The 7,500-nt window shown below is 46.1% G+C and overlaps 1 protein-coding gene across 1 annotated transcript in view; it reads left to right on the top strand.

Moving 5' to 3' along the window:
• The window catches only part of LOC121688644 (cadherin-12-like), an 81,875-nt gene that overhangs the window by 1,261 nt on the left and 73,114 nt on the right, over positions 1-7,500 (top strand). The gene's annotated exons all lie outside the window — the stretch shown is intronic.

Genomic DNA, 7,500 nt, shown 5'->3' with positions numbered 1-7,500 from the left:
GAGCGGAGGTGTGAAGTTGTGTGTGTGTGCGTTTGTGTGTGTATGTGTGTGGGTGGTGGTGGGGAGGGGGGTTCAGATGTGCCCTTGCAGAAATAAATTTGGGAGTCGGGGCTCCATCGGACCCTAAAATAAGCCCATAGATCAGGTGGAGGGGAGGCATTGGCACTAATGGCTGGCAGAGTGGCAGGGCCACGTCGCCGGTGGGCTGATTCACCACACCGCTGGCACATCCATAATGCAGTGCACCGTGCGCCCACACTATGCCCTCTATCTTTAGTCCTCAGTCATGCCATCCTACCCCTCCCCATATCTATCTTTCTATCTATATATAGATATATAGATATATAGATATAGATAGAGAGATATATTATCTAGCCGCCTTGTTTAGTTTTCATATTTACAGTGTTTCTGTCACTCACTGCCCGTACTTTTCTCTCTCTCTTTGCTGCTGGTTTACATAGTGTCATGTTGTACCTGCCAATCATGTTTAGTTCAGATAATGAAATTAAAAAAAAAAAAAAAAAGTCACACAACTTAAGTAAAAATTATTATTACAGTAAAAATAACTTTTTAACAAAAAAATATCTTATTTATGATAATTTCTTATTTCTGGCTTTTCTGCACCAGCAGTTCACTCATCAGGTATGGTTCTTTAAGCCAATACTCCTAGTATAGCTCAGTCTGCCAAGCCCCCCATGCTAATACAACTAATGGCAATATCACACAAGTGCAGAGCTAATTGAGTAGACAGGACAGGTTACCAAAATAGGCACAGCATCCATACCCACAGCACAGCATATTCTGCACAGTTGTATAACATGCCCGCTGAGAAAAGTGGTCCAAATTGACTGCAGTGTCGCAACCTCTTTCTCCTATCAAAAGTGAGTGAAAGCAAAGTGTAGGTAAGAACAGTTATCTTCCTTTCTTTTCTTCTACTCTGACACTCTCTCTTTGCCTTTGACCACTGTAAAGCTGGACCCATCCTGTTCCTCTGCAGTTCATCAAGCTACTCACTCAGCAGGCAGGAGGCATCTACTCTCAGGGCCAGATGTACTAACGCTTTTGTGCCCACTTCAGGCGTACTTGTTTCGCAATGTGCGTGTAAAATTATTGCGAGGTATGTACAGTACAAACACGCCACAATGATGTAAAAGCGCAAATTGCCTGTCGCGGGAGCTGAAAGTGGCAGATTGCGTTTGTCATCATGTCATGCATATGCATTCATGGTAGGATCCAATGGAAAGTGGGAGTTTAGCGTAAAAAGATGGGAGGGGAAGAGTAAAGAGCGCCTAATTATGTATTCCGCGGTATAAAGACTGCTCCTGAAAGTGCACTTCTATTCTGCGCCTAAATACTTCCGCCTTGTAAAAGCAGGTGTTAATCCTAATTGCAGTTCAATGCGTCAATAAGAGAACCTGTCAAAGACAACAGAATCGCTATTTAGCGCAGCAGTTTTTGTGGTGAAAGTATTTGTACTACCAAAAGCAACCTCAACTTTCGTTGGCCTTTCGAATGTCTTACTTTCACTTTCACGTCATTCACTTAAACTTTCCTACTTGCTAGATTTGACCAATCTTCTATAGCCTACGTGCACAAGTAGTTTGAGTAGAACTACTGATCTTCATTATCTCCCTGTTTGTTTACATATTATCATGTACGGTATTATTTAAAGATCGCTAAACGTTTGATTCTTTTTAATGTTGTCATCAGTTAACTTCATTCAACTGCGCTTGTATGTAGGCGCTGCCAGTCAGTTCGTAAATTGCGTTTATGGGCGGAGAAAGGCAGAGAAAGGCGCAGTTTACACTAAGCAGTGTCCATGACACTGATAATGCTACGTTCGCAAATGTACGTACATCTGGGCCTCAGTGTCCTCCTCCTTCCCCAAAATTCCTCGAACGCTGAGGCCCCAAACAAGTTGTCTGCAGAGCCACAAGGGCTTGTCTGAATTCAGCTTATGCAAGTTAGCAAAGAGTGTACCGCACCAGAGAAGAAGGCCAATTTCAGCGTCAGACACGACTGCACTAATAACATATTACCACAGAGACCAGATGCCTTATTAAAAGAGTGACTTGACGTATCCTTCCCCCAGCCAGGATTGCTGCACAAAATCTGTTCCTGTCACTCATTATTAATATGATTACCAATATTGTAGCCTTACCCTAGTTAACTAGTCCTTACATGCAAAATGGACATTTTTAAAACGGACTATTTTTAAATGAGCCTAATCTCATATCTGATCTGATATGGATACTATAGAACAACAAATCCGACATCAAACAGACACACAGAGACATGGAGGCAACTACAAACAGCTCTGAACAGGAAGGACAACAAATCCAGCTAACTTGAGCAACCGCTAGGTAACGTTAAGGATGATTTTGGTGAAAAACACTGTTATGGTAGCCAGCTGGCACGTAGCTATGCAATATGCAGGCTATGTTGTGTAAACCACCCCCCGACGTTGAGAGGCTAATGCTACTGTACATACTGTTTTTTAGCTCACTTGCTAGCGCTCTCAAATCCCTATCTGAAGTGCTGCAAATTGCTAGTTCGGGTTCAGGCGAGTGTAGGATGTGAGGTCAACTCAATGCAGGTTACATCTGGATTACAACACCTCAATGTAATTGAAAATCTGCTTTAAAGTTTAATGTGAAAGATTTATTTAGTTAGCACTTCCCTGCATCAATATTCTCTCTCATAATTCTCAATATGGTTTCACCCAGTGTGAGGGTCTTGTAGCCGCCTGACTGAAGTTTTCATTAGTATTTATTTATTTATTTATTGATATATTTTCAAAGTTTGTCCTCCCTGGCACAAATGTCAAATTCCGCCCATGCAGTAGACGGATACAATCTCACTTTAACACTACTTTTATTAGTTTGTCCATTGGTATGCTTGATATCCATTGATACTGTATACTGATGAAATTAGGGTGGTAGCTGTCCATGGTCCTGGAATAGCTATGAGCAATGGCTGAATCTTAATGCCCCCCTGATGCCTTTTGCCAGTTGTTTTTCAAGCCTCCAGGCTCCCCCTATGGATAAACCTGTGCTTCATCTCAATACAATAATAATTATTGGTAATTCTCTGAGGTAAAGTCTGTAGAAATTACTTAAGAAAAGGGCTCAGAAATTCATGCTCTTCACAATTTGAATGTGGCAGCTCTATTCCTAAGCCCACACAAACTAAGTGTGAACGTGTACTCAAAAGTATTTGAGTCTGTGTGTGTGTGTGTGTGTTTGTGTATCAGTGTGTGTGTGTGTGTGTGTGTGTGTGTGGGGGTGGAGGGGGGGGGGGGGGGGGGGGTGGGTTGTGTCACACTTGGCTTCTGCATCCTTACCACATGTGGGTTTAAATCTGAGCAACTACGGCCATTTCAATCCCACCTCATCCTTCATTCCCCTTGCTGATGGGCAGGCTGCACTCCATCTACTGTGAACTAACTAGCCTTGCCCAACTTTACCACTTCATCTCACATATTTAATCGTGCATGTAAACTAACTAGCCTTGCCCAACTTTACCACTTCATCTCACATATTTAATCGTGCATGTAAACTAACTAGCCTTGCCCAACTTTACCACTTCATCTCACATATTTAATCGTGCATGTAAACTAACTAGCCTTGCCCAACTTTACCACTTCATCTCACATATTTAATCATGCATGTGAACTAACTAGCCTTGCCCAACTTTACCACTTCATCTCACATATTTAATCGTGCATGTGAACTAACAAGCCTTGCCCAACTTTTAGCAACCTTGACCACTCATCTTGGGCTTCACGTTCACACAAGCCAACCCTGGTGCTACCTGCACATACACACTGTATCTGCACACTGGCTCTAAAGCGCCTACTCCTCACACCTCCTCACCTACTCCTCACACCTCCTCACCTACTCCTCACACCTCCTCACCTACTCCTCACACCTCGACTCTTTGGGTTAAAAAAAAAAACACAGTCTTAGTCTGTGCATACTCTAAAATGCACAATGTCTCCTATTTACTCTCTATAACTATGCCTCACTCTCTATCTCTTCGCTCTTTGGGATGTTTTTTGTCTGACTGAGCATCTTTTTCTGCAGGCTTAAGAGGCCCTTAAGTAAGGCTTTCGGGCATGTTTTAGGCCTGCAGTTGTAATTTGGAGTCTCTGGCTCTGGCTTACGAGCGGATAATGGTTAAACTGGCTTATCTGCCCCTGGTGTCATGCCAGTCATGTGTTTCTCTCTCTCACACACAAACCCACAGACACACACATACACACACAACACAACACACACAGACACGCGCACACACACACACACACACACACACACACACACATATAAACACACACACACACACACACACACAAACACACACACAGACACACACATACACACACAGAGAGAGAGAGAGAGGCTGTAAGCCTGTCAGTGGTAGACCTTGTCACCACCTATTTGAGGGAGGGTCCCATCTGAATCCCGTCTCCCAAGTAAGCTAATCCATTTCAGAGGCAGCGCGCCAGAGGGCAAGACAAAGTCTCCCTCTACAGCCTACACAGCCAGCCCCAGATCAAATCACACACACGCACACGCACACGCACACACACACACACACACACACACACACACACAAACCGGGAAAAAAAAAATATATATACTATCCGCTAGTAAGTCATATATATATGAGCACAAATAAAGCAAGGTGAACAGGGGATTAGAGCAGTAGACACACAGAGCTCTGGGCTAGAAAGATGGAGACACAGATAGAGTGATGGATGGAGAGACAGATAGAGTGATGGATGGAGAGGAGGGGAGGAAAGTGAGATAGTGAACATAAGAGAAAAATTGAATGAGCCAAAAGAGATGTAGTCTAGTTTTTGTACAGGGAGTGTGGCATCTAGGGAGTGTTTGTAGCAGGGAGTGTGTGTGTATGTGTGTGACTTTGTGTGTGTGTGTGTGTGGGGGGGGGGGGGGGTGTTGTGTGTGGTTGTGGAGTCTGTAGCTGTTAGTCTGTGTATGTGTGTGTTTGGGTGCATGTGTGTGTGTGTATGTCGGTGTGTGTTTGTGTTTATGTGTGTGTGTGTGTGTGTGTGTATGGTGTGATCACTTGAGTGTGTGTTAGTAGAGAGAGAGAGTATGTGGTGTAATGTGTTTGCTGCATTGTTTGTTTTCTTTTCCACAGAAACCTCAACGCAAATGAGGACACTTAGTAGTCCATACATCACCTCCTAATGGGAACTCTCTCTCTCTCTCTCTCTCTCTCTCTCTCTCTCTCTCTCTCTCTCTCTCTTATACACACACACAAACACACACACACACACACAGTCTGTAACACAAACACAATCACTGGTCATTAATTTCAATAACTGCGAGAGAGCAGGCGGCGTGCGAAAAAACAATTTCATCTTTGTGAGGTGTGTTTGCTTAATGAGCGAGGCTGTGATGAAGCACGCGCTCCTGCAGCCGGCAGCTCTGGCCCCGGCCCCTGGCCAGGCTCCGAGACGGAGAGGTAGCAGCGCTCCGAACGCCGGCCAGGCTCCGAGAAGGAGAGGCCGCAGCGCTCCGAACGCCGGCCAGGCTCCGAGGAGAGGTAGCAGCGCTCCGAACGCCGGCCAGGCTCCGAGACGGAGAGGTACAGTAGCAGCGCTCCGAACGCCGGCCAGGCTCCGAGACGGAGAGGCCGCAGCGCTCCGAACGCCGGCCAGGCTCCGAGAAGGAGAGGCCGCAGCGCTCCGAACGCCGTCCAGGCTCCGAGACGGAGAGGCAGCAGCGCTCCGAACGCCGGCCAGGCTCTGAGAAGGAGAGGCCGCAGCGCTCCGAACGCCGGCCAGGCTCCGAGAAGGAGAGGCCAGGCTCCGAGAAGGAGAGGCCGCAGCGCTCCAAACACCGGCCAGGCTCCGAGAAGGAGAGGCCAGGCTCCGAGAAGGAGAGGCCGCAGCGCTCCGAACGCCGTGCGCTTTATGGAGACAGCTTACCTGCCATCCCGCCCTCCTGAGACAGAGTGATATCTGTCAGTCGTCTTGATAAGTGCTCTTTTCCAGTGGTCTTTCTTTTTTTGTTTCCTTTCACTTAACTTCACTTTACTTTTATCCAATTACTGTCCCCATTTCACTCATCCCATGCCTCATCTCTCTCTCTCTCTCTCTCTCTCTCTTTCGTTCTTTCTCTCTCTCTATAATTGGGAGGAGAAAGCAGATGGAACGTGCTCGCATGCCTTCCTCGTCGTTATGATCACGACATGTGTTTCTTCCTCCTCTTGGACCACTCTTCTTAGTGGGCCCCCTGCTGATCAGTGGATGATTGCGTGTTGCTTTCCCATGTTCTGTGGCTAACTTCTGATGGCGTTTCTCTGCCAGGAGCTTCTGTTAAACACAGCATAGATGTTTAACATCCTTAACCTTCCACTTCACCCCTCCAACTCTCTCTCACACACACACACACACACACACACACACACACACACACACACACACACAACTGTCCTTATACATGCATCTGCACACAATATCCTTCTGAACTAGACTTGCATCACTCTGATGATGAATAAATCATTGGCTGCATTAGAGAGGTAATTCACATTCTGAGAGAATGAGAGAGAGTGGAGGGAGGGGGGATGAATTGAGGAACGAATGAGGAGAGGTAAAAAGAGGGTGAAAATAGTGAAGGAGAGAGGGAGTGAGAGACACGAATACTGGAAGGAAGAAAAGGAATAAGAGATACAGAGAGATGAAGAGGAAAAGAGGGATTTGCATGTAAGCTCCTCCGCATTCGGCACGCCCACCTCTGAGGTGATTGCTCACAGACACACACACACACACACACACACACACCACACACACCACACATACACACACACACACACACACCACACATACACATACACACCACACACACACACACACACACACACACACACACACTCCAAAACCACACTCTGCTTCCTTGACCTTAGCGTCGCTTCAACTCATTAGGTTGCAAATAACGGTTCAGGCCCCTGCTTTAATGTCACTAATAACACGCACCGTTGGTAGTATCTTGGAGCCTACGGCCGCATTAGAATGCTCCCCCCCACACACACACACGGTGGAGTGCTACAGCATAACAAAGGATCTCGTACATACTTTTCTTCCCCACGACACTGGTAAAGTGACGCTTTGCGTTCGCACTACACTCCGGTAAGCGGCAGGTAGTCTTGCGCTTGGCACCTCGCTGCCATGCTGCTCACAGCGCTCTTTAAATTGGATGTCTCAATAGTGACAATAAGTCAGTCGGAAGGCAGTAAACACAAAGTAGGAGAGGGAAAAGAGTTCTGACATGGTGGCAGCAAATTTAGGTTGCCGTTTGCGGTCATGACATGATGGAAAAAAGAGGCAGAAAGTGCTGAGATCTGTCAGAGCGTGACAGAGGAGGGGAAAACACAGCGAAGGCAGGATTTATGTCTTTAATTTCATTTTATTATTATTTTTTTTTTATTCGTTAATGGACCCCCAGCCGTCTATCTCGGAATAATGAATGC

This window comes from Alosa sapidissima, chromosome 17 (genome assembly GCF_018492685.1).
Source record: "Alosa sapidissima isolate fAloSap1 chromosome 17, fAloSap1.pri, whole genome shotgun sequence".
In the NCBI taxonomy this organism is placed as follows: Eukaryota; Metazoa; Chordata; class Actinopteri; order Clupeiformes; family Clupeidae; genus Alosa; species Alosa sapidissima.
This window is presented reverse-complemented; position numbering and strand designations above follow the sequence as displayed.